Consider the following 18,968-nt stretch of genomic DNA (forward strand, 5'->3'; position numbering starts at 1 on the left):
AGTCTGAGTGACATAAATATTGAAGAACTGACCCGACTAGATTCAAAGACCGTTTAATGTCATTTCCGGCCCATGAAGTGGTATTGAGTTCACTCATGGTGTTTGGCCACTGGCAGAACTGGGAGGAGATTTGTTTTCAACATGGTGGAGTTTCCTACACTTGGGCTAGAAGTTCGCCCCCGTTGCTTCCCATACAACATCTCTGTGCCAATTATTTAACTTTTCCTAACTCCAGTGATCTCATCTCAACAATAGGGACAGTGAAACCCACCTTGAAAGGCTGCTCTAAGACTCACGTTGGTCAATAAATCTAGAGCACGTAGTGCCTCACTGCTTGCACAGAAGGTGTTCAACTCAAGTGACTTCTAAAGTCCACCCACAGGGCCAGCTGTGGAGGCAGTTCAAAATTTCTTCATGTAAACTTTTTAAAAGTGAGAGGTTTTTGTTTTGTTTTGTTTTTTTTCCCCACCCAGTAAGCAAAGAAGAACAATACTGATAACCTAGTACATGTCAATGGCTTTGCCCCCTTCTCTTATATAATCCCCTCAACAACACTGTCTGGTAGGTGTTGTCATCCTTGTGTTCTAGATTAGGAAACTGAGACCCAGAAAAGCTGAGCAACTTTTCAAGGTCACCAAGCATGAGATGGCAGAGCCTGTAAGTGAGAAACCCAGGGTCTAAAGGTCCCCCGGCACTTTCTGTGTCTGGAGGTCATGATTTTCTTCACTTGATGAGAGAAGAGTGAAATTTGTGATTTCAAATGTGATCCAAGCCATTAAGTGAATAGGGTGCCTCCCTCTTTTCCATGTATAGATCCCTTTTATGTTCTGAACAGAAAGAAAATTCCAGAAGCTAACATTTCCATTCCTGGTCAGCCTTCTGTCACAGCCACATCCTGTGCAGACATCTGAACACAAATAAATAAATAAATAAATAAATAAATAAATAAATAAATAAAACAGCTTTAAAAAAATAAGAAAAATAAAAACACAGTATAAAATAAAATAAAATTTAAAAAACAAGACAGATTTTACATTAGCTTATTTAGAACTTGGTACTTCATATTTTCTCTCTGAGAATTTTCTGAATATGAAGTGGAGGGGCCAGTGTGTGTGTGTGTGTCTCACTTAAGGAGTGATTCCACTTGATAACAAAAGACGGGAGGTTTGCAGGTAGGTAATAGTTACTGAAGGATGGCATATCAGCATCTTTTAAAATGCTCAGTGCTGGAAATCTTTCTCTCCTCCCTTAGGAAAACCACATTTCAGCACTGGCTCTGTGCAGGAGCTCACAACCACAGCAGTGCTAACATATTTCACTGGCTCTCCATCTATTCACTTTCTTCCCCAGCCTCCCTGTTACATTGATATTGACCAAACAAGCAATGGATGCCTGACATCAAGCTCTTGGTGGCTGTAGTCAACTTTGACACATCTTGGCTTATGGACTTGTCTCTCCAGTCCTGGCCTCTGTCATCACGTGGAGTCATCTTCTGGATGTCTGTGTCCAAACTTCCCTCTTCTTTGGGGGGGACACCAGTCATTGGGCTGGAGTACCTCCTCATCTAGTATGACCTCATCTTAACTTGATTACATCTACAAAGTTTCTATTTTCAATTAAGGTCACATTCACAGGCTCCAGGTGTACATGCAGTTTTGGGAAACACTATCCAAGCCAGAACAGTCACCCAAAAGCATTTTCAAAGAGCCAAAAAGGAAGAGAAGTGAATTTGAAGGAGAGCAACTCTAAACACTCAGAAAGTACATTAGATGAACAAAGTTGGAAAGGGCAGACTATAAGATTTTATTAGGCACATGCAAAATAGTGACTCGCCTCCCTCATTATTTTGCATTTGTCTTTATTTAAGAACAGGTTAGGAATCCACTGCTTGGGTATATGAATTTTCTCTCCAACTGGCCAATGATGCCCAGACCCTACCACACAGTAGTTTCATCTGAAGGTTATTTTTAAAAAGATACTGGTACTTCAGCCCCATGCCCAGAGATTTTAATATAATTGGTAGAGATATCGCCTGAGTAGTGGATTTTTTAATTTCCTGGGGGTAATTCTAATTTACAACTGAGGTTGAGAGAAAATACCGTAGCTTAATTAAATCAGAATTTCTGGAGGGTACCCCAGGCACTGGTATTTTTATTTAATTCTCAGGTAGTTCTTATGTGATACACTGGTTGAGAACTACTAATACAGCTTCTCTATATATTTTATCCAATTAGTATATATTTATTTATCATCTGATATGTCCCAAGCACTATAAAAGACACAGGATGGAGGAGAAGTAAGCTAACAAACTAGGCCCAACCTCCTAGAAATCAGTGTCAATGTTGGAACCAAGACAACCCATTTGATAAGTGCAAAAGACACAGAAGGCTGGATGGTGGGGGGATCAGGGAAGGTTTGGTGCCATTGAGTTCCTATCATTATATAAATCAAGCATCTACTATGACACAGTTATCAAATCTGTTTCTTATAAAGAAACAGATGTGCCTTCCACTTGTTCCCTCATATAACCCTCATCACATCCCTACTAAATCAGCAGTTTTATTCCCAATTATTAATGAAGTCCCCTAAAGCTTAGAGAGGTGAGTGGTCCAACATCACAACAGCTTGTGTGTTTGGAGCAGAAGAGAAGCCAGGTCCCTTGGAATCCAGGCCTCTGGGTCTCAGTCCATGCACATCACAGACTGGGGTGATTTGGGGCACAAACCATTACCCAGCCTTTCTTAATATTTCAAACTAGAACCACACATTGTAGCTCTCTAATATTTTTCTAATGATGAAATGTGATATAAATTAGTGGTACTCAAAGTGTGGCCTAGGTAACTCTAGAAATGTTAATTCTCAGATACCACCCCAGACATACTGAATCAGAATTTCTGAGGCTGAAGCTCAGGAATGTCTTTTTTTTGTTGTTTGTTTTTTAACTGTGGTTAAAAGCACATACCATAAAATCTACCACCCTAACCATTTTTAAGTATATAATTCAATAGTGTTAAGTACACTCACCTTGTGAAACAGATCCCCAGAATTTTTCATCTTGCATAAACTCTAGACCCACTAAACAATTCCCCTCTCCCTCTTTCCCCCAATAACTGGTAATTGCTATTCCTCTTTTTGAGTCTATGAATATGACTACTCTAGTAGTCATAGTATAGTTCCACATATACTATGGTATATGTGTATACATAGGTATAGTTATACATAGGTATATGGTATACATAGGTATAGTTCCACATATACCTCATATATGTGGAACCCTACACTATTTGTTATTTTGTGACATTTAACATAGTGTTCACCAAAGTTAACCGTGTGGTAGCATGTGATAAAATTTCCTTTCTTTTTCAGACTGAATCGTATTACATTGTATATATATGCCACAATTTATTTATCTATTCATCCTTCTATGGGCTTTCAGGTTAATTTCACCTCTTGACTATTGTGAATAATGCTGCTATGAACAAGGGTATGGAAATTATGTTTGAGACCCTGCTTTTAACACTTTTGTAAATATACCCAGAAGCAGGAATGTTGAATCATAAAATTGTCCTATTTTTAGTTTTCCGAGGAACAGCCATAGTTTCTTTTTTAATAGAGATCATACCATTTTATAGTCCTATTGATAGTGCAAAGGCTTCCAATTTCTCCCCACCCTTACTAACACTAGTTATATTCTGATTTTTGATAGTAGGCATCCTTGTGTGTGTGAGTGGATATCACATTGTAGTTTTCATGTTCATTTCTCTAGTGTTTAGTGTTGAGCAAGTAATACCCATAGACTACTGTTAGGAGTAGAAGTTAAAGCACTTCTGCCCATTGCTTCTTAGTATTGGAGTCGCCAAAGAAGACACAATGTAGTTACACACTGGATGGGAGGATGCTTTACTTATACAGGAAAGAGAAAGAGCAAGATCAGTTTCAGTAGTGGGCATCAGTCCCCTATGGCTAACAGGTCCCTCCTAGCAGCTGATGCACAGCCATTAGCATGCCCACACCCCTCTTATGCTACCGCAGAAGGACTCCATCCCTTCTCCACAGAGAACAGAGATAGCAGTGGAATTGGCCAGTTGCCATATAATGTACACATTTAAGCTGAATGAAGGAGCATACACTGAAACAAGGAAAGATATTTCCAGAGAAGGGCCAGCACAAGCTGGGTACATTCTTTATCTCTTGGTAAAAAAAAAAAAAAAGTGTTCCAGGTCCAAGACTCATTCTTATAAGGACTAGTGTATGCACAGACTGCCTTTTCAAAAAGTAGTGATGTTAAATCACCATTTTATGTTTGTAGACCAATCATATATCCTCTTTAGAAAACTGTTAATTCAATTCCTTCACCCAGTTTTTAATTGAGTTATTTGATTTTTGTTGTTGTTGTTGTTGTTATTGAGTAGGTGTTCTTTATATATTCTGAATATTAACACCTTACTGGATATGTGATTTGCAAGTATTTTTTTCCCATTCCATAGATTGCTTTTTCACTCTGTTGATTTTGTCCTTTGATGATCAAAAGATTTTGTGATTGATGCAGTCCCATTTGTCTATTTTTGCTTTTGCTGCATGTTTTTGCTTTTCAATACAAGAAATTGTTGCTGAATCCAATGTCATGAAACTTGTCTCTGGTTTTATTTTTCTAGGAGCTTTTTAGTTTGGGGCCTTGTGTTAAGCATTTAACTTATTTTGTGTTAATATTTGTATATTATATAAGATAAAGGTCAACCTCATTCTTTGGCAAGTAGCTTTTCAGTTTTCCCACAACATTTGTTGAAAAGATTGTCCTTTTCTCATTGAGTGTTCTTGGCACCCTTGTTGAAGATAATTGAACAATATATGTGAGGAGGTTGTTTTGTTTTGTTTTGTTTTACTGAGTTCTCTATTCTATTTCATTGGTCTATATGTCTGTCTTTATGTTGCTATCACATTGTTTTGATTCCTGTAAACTTGTAATATGTTTTGAAGTTAAGAAGTGTGAATCCTCTAACTGTGTTACTCTTTTTCAAAATTGTTTTTGTTATTCCGGGTCCCTTGAGATTCCGTATGAATTTTAGGATGATTTTTTTTCTGTTTCTACAAACAGCAAAATCCCGTTACTCAGATTTTGGTAGGGATTGTGTTGAATCTGTAGATTTTTGGGGGTAATTTGACATACTATCACATCTCCCAACCAAATAGTCTTTCTGATTATTTGTGACCTTTTAAATTTTTTTTAGCAATGTTTTGTAGTTTTCTGTGCCCAGTGCTTTTATGTTTATTCCTAAGCATTTTATTATTGTTATTGTACATGAAATTGTGTTCTTAATTTACTTTCCAGGTTGTTCATTGTTAGTGTATGAAAACAAACATGATTTTTATATATTAATTTTGTATCTTGAAACTTTGTTAAATCTATTTGTTAGTTTTAACTCTTTGTGTGTGTGTGTGTGTGTTTATGTGTAATCTTTGGGATTTTTTACATATATGATTTTTTTACATTTTTTACATATATGATTTTTACATATATGATCATATCATCTGTGAACAAAGATAGTTTTACTTTTTTTCTTTCCAATTTGGATGACTTTTTCTTTTTCTTTTTTTTCTATTTCTCATGTAATTGCTTTGACTAGAATCTTCAATTCTATTGAGAAATGGTGAAATTGGGCATCATTATCCTCTTCTTGACAACAAAAGAAAAGCTTTCAGCCCTTCCCTATTGAGTATGATATACACTGCGGGCTTCCCCTATATGGAGAAATTATTATATTATAATGAGATAGTTTCCTTCTATTCTAAGTTTGCTGGTTATTTTTAAGTTTACTGGATATTATGCTGAAGTAATTTCCTTCTATTCTAAATTTGCTGGGTATTTTGAATTTTGTCTAATGTTTTTTCTGCATCAATTGAAATGATCATGTAGCTTTTATCCTTCATTCTGTTAAGGTGATGTCTTAAATTGACTAATTACCTTATTTTGAATCATCCTTGCATCCCAGGAATAAATCCCACTTGGCCATGATGTATAATCCTTTTAATGTGCTGTTGAATTCTATTTGCTAGTATTTTGTTGAGAAATTTTGTGTTAATATTTATTGGGAGTATTGGTCTTAGTTTTCATTTCTTGTAGTGTCTTTGTCTGGCTTTTGTGTCAAGGTAATGCTGGCCTCCTAGAATGAGTTTGGAAGTTCTCCTCCTCTTCAACTTTTTAAAAGAGCTTAAGGAGAGTTGATTTTAATTATTGAAATGTTTCTGGAATTCTGCAATGAAACCATCTGGTCCTGGGCTCTTCTTATTGGAGAGTTTTTGATTCCTGCTTTGATTTCCTACTGGTTATATGTCCAGATTTTATTTTATTTATTTTATTTTTTTTTCTGAATAGTTGGTTTTTTTTAAGATTTTTTATTTATTTGTTTGACAGACAGAGATCACAAGTAGGCAGAGAAGCAGGCAGAGAGAGAGGAGGAAGCAGGCTCCCCGCTGAGCAGAGAGCCCGATGTGGGGCTCGATCCCAGGACCCTGGGATCATGACCTGAGCTAAAGGCAGAGGCTTTAACCCACTGAGCCACGCAGGTGCCCCTGTCTGTTCAGATTTTAAATTTCTTCATTATTCCATCTTGGCAGGTTTTATGTTTCTAGGAATTTACTCAATTCTTCTAGGTTATCCAGTTTCTTGGTATACAATAATAATAATCCCTTATAGTCCTTTTTTAATTTCTCTGGCATCACTTCATTTCTGATTTTAATTATTTGGGTCTCCTCTTTTTTTTTTTTTTTCCTACTTAATCTAACTAATGGCTTGTCAATTTTATTGGTCTATTCAAAAAACTAACTCAGTTTCATTTACTTTTTTCCTATTCTCTATTTCATTTATCTGTGCTCTAATCTTTATTATCTTCTTCCCCTGATAGCTGTGGGTTTAGCTGGTTCTTCTTTGTCTAGTTCTTTGGGGTGTGAAGTTTGATCATTGATTTGAGATCTTTATTTTGTATTTTTTTTAATTTTATTTATTTATTTGACATAGAACACAAGCAGGAGGTGCAGAAGGTAAAGGGAGAGAGAGAAGCAGGCTCCCGCTGAACAAGGAGCCTGACGTGAGGCTCAATCCCAGGACTCGGATCATGACCTGAGCCAAAGGCAGTCACTTAACGAAATGAGCCACCTGGTCGCCTCAAGATCTTTATTTTTAATGGGCGTGTTTACAGCTATAGATTTCCCTTCTTATACCACTTTCAGTGCATCCCCGGCATTGCAGTATATGGTGTTTTGTTTTCATTTGTCTCCAAATATTTTCTAATTTCTCTTGTGACTTCTTCTTCAACCAACTAGTTGTTCAAGGATGGGTGATTTAATTTCTACCTATTTGTGGGTTTCCCAATTTTATTTCTGCTATTCCTCTCCAGTTTTAGACCAATGAGATCAGAAAGAATACTTTGTATAGGTTTAACCTTTTGAAATTCATTAAATTTTGTGGCCTAATATGTATTCTATCAGGAGGATGATTTGTGTGCCCTTGAGAAGAATGTATATTCTGCTGTTGTTGGGTGTAGTATTCTCTGTCTCTTGGTCTATTTGGTCTACACTTTGCTCAGGTCCTCTAGTTCCTTATCTTCTGACTGATCAGTCCATTATTAAAAGTAGAGAACTGAAGTCTCTAACTAGTCATGTGTTGTTGTCTATTTCTCCCTTCAATTCTAGTCTTTTGACTAGACTTCAATTTTGACATGTTTTGAATTCAAGCCAATGTTTGCTTCATGTATTTAGAAGCTCTGATATTTGGCCTAAATATAATTGTTTTTATCTCCTTGGTGAATTGACCCTCTTTTCATTACATAGTGACCTTTGTTTCTTGTAACAGTTTTTTTTTTTTAATTCAAAGTATATGGTATTAGTGTGAACACCCCTGTTCTCTTTCAGCTGGCATTGCATTAAATATCTCTTTCTATCCTTTCAATTTCAGTTCCTTAGATACAATGCAATTTTCTTATAGACGGTACACAGATTCTGCTTTACTGATATTTACTGATAAGGAAGGACTTACTACTGCCATTTAAAACAATTATTTTTCTGTATGTCTTGCAACTTTTTCCATCTCTCCTTTCCTCTCTTACTTCCTCCTTTGTGTCTTGTTGACTTTTTCTAGTAGCATGCTTTGGTTCTCTTCACACTTTCTTTTGTATATAATCTATAGATGCTTCCTTTGTAGTTACCATTATAATTACATAAAACATCCTAAAGTTATAACATTTTATCATATCCTGTCCTTATATCTGATCTTTGTGGGATAACTTTAAGTCTCCCATCAAGTATGATATTAATGTAGATTTTGTAGATAATCTTCATCAATTGAGGAAATTCCTCTTTTCCTAGTTTACTGAGAGTTTTTATTATGAATAGGTATTAGATTTTGTCAAGCACCTTTTCTACATTTATTGATACACTTAGGTGGTTTTCTTACTGTGTTGATGTGATGGATTACCTTAATTGGTTTTCAAATGTTGAAGCAGCTTTGCACACTTGGGATAAATCCCAGTTGGTCACGGTCTATCACTCTTTTCACACAAATTGAATTTCACTTACTAATAATTTTGTTGAAGAGTTTTACATTCATGTTCATGAGAGATATTTTTCCATAGTTTTCTGTCTTGTAATGTCTTTAGGTGGTTTTAGTATTCAGGTGACGTGGGCCTCATAAAATATGCTCAGAAGTATTCACTCAGCTTCTATCATCTGAAAAAGGTTGTAGAAAACTGGTATAATTTTTTCCTTAAATATTTGGTAGAATTCACTAGTCAACCCATCTGACCTGGTGCTTTCTGCTGTGGAAGGTTATTAATTATTGATTCAATGCTTAAAGGTTATCAACTTTGTGGGCATGGAGTTGTGCATAATATTCCTTTATTATACATTTAACCTCCTTAGGGTCTGGAGTGATGTCCTCACTTTTATTCTTTTAAAACAAAAGATTTTATTTATTTATTTGACAGAAAGAGAAAGACAGTGAGAGAGGGAATAGCAGTGGGGAGGAGAGTGGGAGAGGGAGAAGCAGGCTTCCCGCCAAGCAGGGAGCTCAATGCAGAATTCTATCCTAGGACCCTGGGAACATGACCTGAGCCAAAGGCAGACACCTAACTACTGAGTGACCCAGGCACCTCCCTCTTTTATTTCTGATATTAATCATTTGTGTTCTCTTTCTTTTTCTTTTTCTTAATTAACCTTGCTAGAGTCTTGTCAATTTTCTGGATCTTTTCAAAGAATCATCTTTTGGTTTCATTCATTTTTTCTGTTGATTTCCTGTTTTTAATTGTATTAATTACTTCTGTAATTATTATTGTTTCTTTTTTCCTTAATTTGGATTTAATTTGGTCTTCTATTTCTAGTTTCCTAAGGTGGAAATTTAGATATTTTATATTATATATTTTTTCTTTTTTATATATGCAGTCAGTGTGATAAATTTCCCCTTAAGCACTATTTTCTCTATATCTCAAGATCTTGATAAGTTGTCCTTTCATTTTCATATAGTGCAAAACATTTAAAATTTTTCTTGATATTTCTTTGTTGATTCATGTGTTATTTAGAATGGTGTTGTTTAATCTTTAGGTATTTGGGGATTTTCTAGTTATCTTTTGTTATTGAGTTCTAATTCATTTTCATTGTGGTTTGAGAGCAGACATTATATAATTGCTATTTTTTTAATTAAATAGGATGAGCAGCTAAAGAAAGAGTCCAAGGTATATTGTTATATGAGGTATATTGTTATGTGAAAAAATGTGAGGAGCTAAGCAGCATGTTTAATTTGCTCTCTTTAATATAAACCTTTAGTGTGTAGGTGTCGTATTGGTTTTTTTTTTCATTTTCAATATGTGTAGTTTGTTGTACATAAATTATACTTATTTTTTAAATTTTTTTAAATTCCAATATAACTAACATAGAGTGTTATATTAGTTTCAGCTATACAATATTGTGATTCAACAATCCTATACACCATACTCAGTGCTCGTCATGATAATCCCCCTCACCAATTTCATCCCTCCTCTCACCCACTTCCTCTCTGGTAACCATCAGTTTGTTCCCTGTAGTTACGAGCCTATTTTTAAATTTTTCTCTTTTTTTCTTTGTTCTTTGGTTTTGTTGCTTAAGTTACACATATGAGTGTTATTGAAATAAGATTACACATATTTAAGTTTACACATATAATATTTATATAATATTTAAGATTACACATATAATAAGTTACACATATTTCATGTTATTGAAATCACATATAATAAGTTACACATATTTCATGTTATTGAAATCATGCAGTATTAGTCTTTGTCTGACTGATTTATTTCACCTAACATCATACTCTCTATATCCATCCATGTTTTTGCAAATGACAAAATTTCATTCATTGTTGTTGTGGAGTAATATTCCATTGTATTTATATATCACTTCTTCAACCATTCATCTATTGATGGATACCTGGTCTGCTTCCACAATTTGGTTATTGTAAATAATGTTTCAATAAACATAGAAGTGCATATATCTTTTCAAATTAGCATTTTTATATTCTTTGAGTAAATACCCAGTAGTATAATTACTAGATCATAATTCTATTTTTTACTTTCTTTGAGGAATTATTCTATTTTTACTTTTTTGAGGAACTTCTATATTGTTTTCCACAGTGGCTGCACCAATTTGCATTCCTACCAACAGTGCACAAGAGTTCCATTTTCTTCCCATCCTCACCAATATTTGTTATCTCTTGTCTTTTCAATACTAGCCATTCTGACAGGTGTGGGGTCATATCTCATTGTGGTTTGATTTGCATTTTCCTGATGATTAGTGATGCTGCACATCCTTTCATGTGTGTGTTGGCAAACTATATGTTTTCTTTGGAGAAATGTCTTTTCATGGTCTTCTGCTGATTTTTAAATTGGATTATTTGGGGGACTTTTTTGGTCGTGAGCTGTGTAAGCTTTTAAATGTATTTTGGACACTAACCCCTTACTGGATATATCATTTGCAAATGTTTTCTCACTTTCAATACATTATCTTTTTGCTTTGTTGACTGTTTCCTTTGCTATGAGAAGATTTTTATTTTGAGGCAGTCCAAATTGTATATTTTTCCTTTATCCCCCCTTGCTTGAGGAGACATATCTAGAAAAATATTATTGTGGCTAATATCAGGGAAATTGCCTATGTTCTCTCTAGGACTTTTGTGGTTTCAGGTCTCACATTTAGGTCTTAAATCTGTTTTTATGGATAGTATAAAAAAGCAATCCAGTTTCATTCTTTTGAATGTAGCTGAACATAAAGGCAAAAGTCCTCAACAAAATATTAGCAAACCAAATCAAACAATGCATTTAAAAATTATCCACCATTATCAACTAGAAATTATTTCTGGGATGCAAGTGTGGCTCAATACTGACAAATACATCCATATGATACACCATATCAATAAGAAAAAGGACAAAAACTACATGTTTATTTCAATAGAAAAAAAAGCATTTGACAACATGCAACATTCATTTATGATTAAAAACCCTCAAAAAAGTAGGTTTAGAGGGGACATACCTTAACATAATAAAGGCCATGTATGAAAACCCCACAGCTAACCTCATCCTCAATAGAGGAAAAACTGAAGACTTTTCCCCTAAGATTAGGAACAAAACAAGCATGTCCACTTTCACCTCTTTTATACAACATAGTACTGGAAGTCTAGCCACAGCAATCAGGCAAGAAAAAGAAACAAAAGGCATCCAAAGTGGTAAGGAAGAAGTAAAACTTTCACCATTTGCATATGACATGATACTATATGTAGAAAACCCCAAAGACCTCACCAAAAAACTACTAGAACTAATAAAAGAATTCAGTAAGGTCACAAAATACAAAATCAATATACAGAAATCCACTACATTTCTATACACTAATAATGAAATAGCAGAAAGAGAAATTTTTAAAAATCCTATTTACAATTGCACCAAAAATAATAAAATACCTAGGGGTAAACTTAATGAAGGAAGTGAAAGACCTGTACCCTGAAAATACTGATGAAAGAAATTAAAGACAACACAAACAAATGGACAGATATTCCATGCTCATGGATTGGGAGAACAAATATTGTTAAAATGTCAATACTACCCTAAGCAAGCTACAGATTTAATGTAAACCCTATTGAATACAAATACCATTTTTCACAAAACTAGAACAAATAATCCTAAAATTTGTATGGGACAATGAAGGACCCCAAATAGCCAAAGCAATCTTGAAAATGAAGAACAAAACTGGAGGTATCACAACCTCAGATTTCAGAATATACTGCAAAGCTATAGTAATCAAAACAGTATGGTACTGGTACAAAAATAGATATATAGATCAATGGAACTGAAAAGACAGCCGAGAAATAAGCCCACCATCATACAATCAATTAATCTAAGACAAAGAAGGTAAGAAAATGCAATGGAAAAAGGGCTCATTAACAAATGGCATTGGGAAAACTAATTACTACATTTTTAAATATATTAAGGGATGTTTCACAGCCCAGAATATATTCTATCTTGATGAATGCTCCAGGTGAGCTTAAGAAGAATGTGTATTGAGCTGTTATTGAATAAAGTAGTCTATAAATGTCAGTTAGATTCAGTTCATTGCTGGTGGTATTGAGTTCAACTATGTCCTTACTGATTTTCTTCCTTGACTGGTCCCTGTGGAACTGCATTTCTAACTTGCTGAGGTGCTCACTGTTTTCACTGAGGTTTAAATTGGGTCTGGTTCCATCAGGGCTTTAAGTCAGGCAAGACAAGGAACAGTGCTATTGGCAGCCCCTAGACACACCAGAACATCAGACACAGGACCTAGCATTTTGTTTCAATCCCTAGGGAGGAGCCCAGTATGAGAGGCTTCCTTTAGTTGTACCACACTATGCCTAGCAGCTTAGAAGGCGCATGGATGGGAATGCAGAGTGCCATGCAATTTCCTACTGCTTTCCCAAGAATTAGGCTGAAAACTGTAACTTCTCACCTGGTCTCTTGAGTTCTCATGAAACTCTTCTGGTTGTACTTTCCTGTTAACTCTGTTGGAAAACAAGGTCATAGAGCTTTCTACTTTGCCAATCTGCTGATGTCACTCTGGGATATGTATTCTAACAAGCTTTCTGGATGAGTCTGAAGGACAGTAATGTTGGCCAAGCAATAGTTCGAATCACTCTAACAGAAAAGGTCTTGATCCTCTTAGTAAATAGCTGTTGTCTAAGATATGCAGCCAAGCCCACTGCAAGCTGTGATTGTTGGCAGAGTTTGGGAAGCTATGTAACTTCTGGAGAAATAGAGATGAGAAGCCGGTCCTGAGTGTGTGTGCACAGTGGTGGTAGTGGCAGGGATGGAGGGGATTATAAGGCTAAACACAGTCCTGAAGCCCACTATTAGTCTGCAATGCCCAACTCCATTCCTGTCCTCCCCCTGCAGGGGCTCTTGCAGTCCCATGTGCCTTTCCTGAGCTACTGCTACCCTCCCTAGGTCAGACCAGACACCCCCACTGCTCCTCCGTCCTCTTCTCAATGAGCGATTACTTCATTGATCTCTCTCCCAATAAGATCTCAGAAACTTATGGACAAACCCCATGTCTTGAGTTTCTTTGATTCCACATGGTCTTTGGCTTTGTGGCACCTTTGACAACAGCCTGGGGTAAATGCACCATTTTTTTAAGCGTCTCTGTGACCCTTTTGGAGCCCTGAATTCACCAGTCACTAGCTGTCTGTGGTCTTTCATTTCCTCCTCACTTCACATGGATAAGACTAGCACCTATCTGCTGAGCAGGCCCCGGGTGAGCTCATCATGCAAATTGTGTGCAGTAATAGGTCATATCACAGCTGCTGTCACCCTCACCACAATGTTGCTCGAGCACTTTTAGTAAATGTGTGAGTGCTGTGGTGGGGAGGTCTGTCCAGGCTGTGGGTGTCATAAACAATTCTTTTGCCTGGGAAGATGGAGAGCCATTGGTCTGGAGGTAGCCTCAGGTGAATCTAGAATAGCCTCCTGCCCACTTCTTCGTCTACCTTACCCATGACTTTCTTCCAGGGCAGTCATGAAACCTACAGAGTCCTTCCATGCTGAGAACAGCTCTCCCTTCTTAGAGAACAACTGTTCCTTTGTAAATCCAACCACATGTTTAGGTGCTGGGCTGTTCACCCCAGAGTCCTGCTCTTTGCGAGGGTGGAGGAGTCCAATGGCAGGAAGGTGATTCAAGCCCAACTTATCAAAGTCTTCCCCAGAGACTTCCACAAGGCAGCTCAACTCAGAGCTGCTGACATCCATGTTTCCAACCATGTGGAGAAAAGCAGGGAGAGGAAACAAAGCACACATGCAGCGAAAACTGAGATATGATGTGAGACAGATGGTATTCATGATTTTTAGTCCCCAACTCTGTGTGTGGGAGGTCCTGCCCCGCACTTGGCCTCCATGATTTGTACATAACTTTTAGTAAATTCTAAGTTTTCTTTGTTTTACTATGTTAAATTTAATTATTTTATTATTGGAAGGAGAAGGGTCTTGTGTAATACAAAATCTAATTCAATCCAAAAAATATTTGTTAAGTACTTTCTGGCTTCATGCTTAAGATCTAAATTAAAATCTTCCCAGGATGGAGACAGTGGCAAGAATGTAAATGAACCGGGCACCTGGGTGGCTCAGTGGGTTAAGCCTCTGCCTTCGGCTCAGGTCATGATCTCAGGGTTCTGGGATCGAGTCCCGCATCGGGCTCTCTGCTCGGCAGGGAGCCTGCTTCCCCTCTCTCTCTGCCTGTTTCTCTGCCTACTTGTAATCTCTCTCTCTCTCTGTCAAATAAATAAATAAAATCTTATGTAAAAAAAGGAATGTAAATGAACCACAGTAAGATGACAAATGAACTCTAATAACAAAGAAGTCTATAAAAAGTTAGGTGATCCCACATAAGCAGGAATTCTGTTGTGGGCACAAGAAGGCAGAATAACTATTTGCCAGGTAGATTATGGTGGGCTGGAAATTTTGGACAAAAATCAGTTTGGCAGAGTTTGAGATTCTCGAAATTGCCTGAAATTCGGACAGAAGAATGAACACTCAGATATAACTACAACCCAAGGACAGGCCTATAGGGGGTAATGGATACAGGGCCGAATCTGGCTGGGATTCAAATGAGTAAGTTTCTTTTTTTTTTTTTCTTTTTTTAAAGATTGACAGAGAGAGATCAGAAGTAGGCAGAGCAGCAGGCAGAGAGAGGGAGGAGCAGAAAGCCCGATGCAGGGCTCCATCCCAGGACCCTGAGATCATGACCTGAGCCAAAGGCAGAGGCTTGACCCACTGAGCCACCCAGTGCCTCGAAAAGAGTAAGTTTCTATATGTTGCCTTCAGAAATTAAGACTTTATTCTGTGGAAAAATGAAAAACACTGGTGATTCATATTTGGAAGTGACAGGTGTCACCACCCTAGCCCTCAGCCCTCATCAGATAGTGAGCCACAGACTAAACCAGCCCACCTTGAACACAAAGGCCAAATCCTATTCACTTTGATTCCCTAAACTGATATTAACAACTGGCATAGAGCAGTAATGAGTCAGAACTGAATAAATGACATTCCTTTTCCTCCAGCTGTTGAGTGTCCTTTAACCAGTTGTAGGCTCATAAGAAATTCTCTCTGCCTCTGGCTAGGTTAGATGTTCCCACCCAGATTACCCCAGGTTCCCTCCTACACAGAAATTACCCCTCAATTGTCATGATTGAGATCCTTGTCTTTCCCTATACTGTCTGCATCTCCTTGAGGACAAGGATCATGTCACCTTGACTACATTCTGGGCAATAACAGAGAGAGCTTGGGTCCTTAGGTGTTTCATGAATACTCTCTAGACATATGGGGGGAAAACAAGTGAATGACAGGATGAATGGATGATTGGGTGGCAGAATGAATGACATCTGGTTAGAGGGCAGACTTGCTCTTTCTAGAGCCAACCTGTGTCTTATTCCCCTGCTCAGCCCTGACTTTTCCCTCAACAGCCCACAACACGCAAGAGTACTTTGCTCTCTGGGTGTGAGTGCTATCCACTTGCCCTGGTTGTATTTTTCATCATAACGTCTTCACCTCTTACTGTGACAGAAGGGCAATGCATATGGCTACATGCCTGGTGACTCAAAATTACACCCAGAAAGAATAACTCACCTTCTCTCCTTGCCAGATTTCCAGGGTGGTAACTGACTCTCTTTGAAACAAAAAGTAGATTAGAGCCTGAAAATTTGAAAGGGAGAACTTCTTTTCTGCCAAAATACTGAAGCTGTGTGTGTGTGTGTGTGTGTACATGTAGAATCACAGACATTAGTGTGTCTTGGAAAATTTTATCCAGATGGAGCAGATATCTTTTAAAAGGGTGTTTTAAGATTGACATCCCTAAGAACAAAGATATGAAAAATAAAAAATAATCAATGAACCTGCTTTGTAGAGAGAATTTGTTACAAAGAGCTAAAAATTATTATTTTTAATACATATATGGCTTTGAAACAGTCCTATGGAGAACAACAACAACAATATCAAAAACAAAACAAAATAACAAAACCTGGTGCTATTGGTTTGATTCTTTTTAAAATGCTGATATTCTACCATTTTGGACTTACTAAAAACAGCAATTTCATGTGATTTAATTTAATACACAAAATATGAATTACTTTTTAGGTGGATTCAGAATAAGAATCAAGCATTGAACATGGTTTCTAACAAAATGGGTTCAATATATGGGGCATGAAACAGGGCAATCTTATTAAGATTAATAAACTTAATAGCTTTCAATTTGCATTCACAGCGAATACTGTACCATCAACAATTCAACCATCAACCATTTTTCATTTTTCTAAAGCACAAGTTTAGTATTATGCATCATCTGATTTGCTGAACAGGAATTCTGAAATCTCATGACTAATGAGCACTTTAAACTTGGAATGCCAATACTGTTCGGTAGGTCCAAGATAAATGCTTTTTGCCAGACTAATAAGATTTTAGCTGAAGTTTATTGAACCAATTTCCTCATTTCCTGACAATGAGTGCACTTAAAAGTGCACATGATTTGACCCCAAATATTAATATCACTTTGATACAGCAACTAAACATTTTCTACACCTGTTCATGAGATCCCCTTTATAGGAGGGGCTGATTTTGACGAAATTTGGTCTGATATTTTGCACAGTTAAGGTTTTCCTCAGAATAAAATCGCATTCACTATTAAATTTCTGATGACTGCAGCCACAGGTGTCAGCCCCCTAAGTCAAGGAACCATATTGCGGTAACTAACACATGAGAGTTAAATCAGCTTTTTGAATTTAAAGTCACCAACCAGTGACCAGACTGCATGAGACTTGCATTCACCATCAACTTTAACCTGTTGGAGTCACCAGTTATGTTAAGATTTCCTATGGAACCCCTAGTGGAAACCTGACATCCATCATTTAAATCTGATGGATGAAAAGAAGAATGACTAACACTAGTCTAATCATGAGAAAATAACCAGGCAATCTCCAAAAAGGACATCTTCTTAGGACACCTGCCCAGTCCTCCTGAAAACTCTCAAGGTCATGAAAAAGAAAGAACAGTTGGGAAATTGTCACAATTAATCTTAGATTCTAATCTAAGATTAGATTCTGGACAGAAAAGACTATTAGAGTTGAACACATCCACACCAAAACCTGCACACTGATGTCTATGGTAGCTTTATTCATAATTGCCAAAATGTGGGAGCATCTGAAAAGTCTTTCCAGAGGTGAATGGGTAGATAAACTGTGATTCATCCAGACTACTCCGTTGTAAAAAGAAATGAGCTATCAGGCCATAAATAGACTTGGAGGAACATCAAAATTAAAAGTGGTAGTGAAAGAAGCTGATCTGAAAAACTGAATTCTGGATGATTCTAACTATATGACTTTGGGAAGGCAAAACAAAAGAGGCAATAAAAAGATTTGGAATACCCAGAAGATGGGGACAAGAAGGAGGACTAGGTGGAGCCCAGAGGAAATTTAGAACAGTGAAACTATTTTGTATGATGCCTTAATGGTGGATTCATGTCATAATATATTTGTCCAAAATTCATGATAGCACAATACCAAGAATAAACTATAATGGAAACTATTGATTTAGGATGATAATGAGTCATCAGTGTAAATACAACAATGGTACCAAACCTACCACTCTGGTAGGTAGTGGTGTTGACAAGTGGGTGATGTGCCCCTGTGCAGAAACCGTGTATGGAAGCTCTGTGCTTGCTGATCAGTTTTGATGTTAACCTAAAATTGCTCCAAAAAATAAAATCTATTGATAACTAAAATAAGAACAGTAGGTGAAATTTAAGGAAGTCTGAATAAAGTACGAACTTTAACAATAGTATATCAATATTGGTTCAATAGTTCTATAAATGTAACATAGATATATAAGGAGATAATGATAGGGCAACCTAGGTGAGATGTGGGGCAATGGAAGTCTCTTTGTGATTTTTCTGTAAATCTGAAATACTTCTAAGACTGAAAAAGTATTTTACTAGACTGTGAGAAATAACAGAGAAAGAAAGACAGGGATTTTTTAGTGTATAGGTAAATTACTTCATTTCAAATAAAAATGGCAAAAGTGGCCCTTAAGTAATTCTGCTCTAATTGTGTAAGGTCTCGTTAAGCACTTTTGTCATATCTCATTAAAGAATGACACACACCTATGAGGTAGTTAAAATTCTCCCTCACTTGCAGATGAGATAATCTGATAGTCTAGGCTTAAGTAATTTGTCTAGAATGTTTCTTATCTTGATCATGCTTTTGTTTCTGTATTTGTAGAAATGAAGTCACAATAGAGTTGTATGATTTGAAGTGCGGCCACTTTGGACTGATACTTGGAATGCAGAAGCATTCCCTAATGATGCTATTATCAGTATCATCTTTATCAGCTAGATATTTTGAGGGGTATTAATATCTTTAAAATCACTTTCCTCAATTATAAAAT

At 36.6% G+C, this 18,968-nt stretch overlaps 1 long non-coding RNA gene across 1 annotated transcript in view; it reads right to left on the reverse strand.

Annotated features, from left to right (window-relative positions):
* Positions 1-14,089: 14,089 nt before the first annotated feature.
* The window catches only part of LOC131819341 (uncharacterized), an 88,753-nt gene continuing 83,874 nt past the window's right edge, over positions 14,090-18,968 (reverse strand). Inside the window, exon 3 of the long non-coding RNA XR_009349157.1 lies at positions 14,090-14,277. This is a non-coding gene — a long non-coding RNA (uncharacterized LOC131819341). The remainder of the gene's footprint in view (positions 14,278-18,968) is intronic.

Source organism: Mustela lutreola, chromosome 1, assembly GCF_030435805.1.
Source record: "Mustela lutreola isolate mMusLut2 chromosome 1, mMusLut2.pri, whole genome shotgun sequence".
Classification (NCBI taxonomy): domain Eukaryota; kingdom Metazoa; phylum Chordata; class Mammalia; order Carnivora; family Mustelidae; genus Mustela; species Mustela lutreola.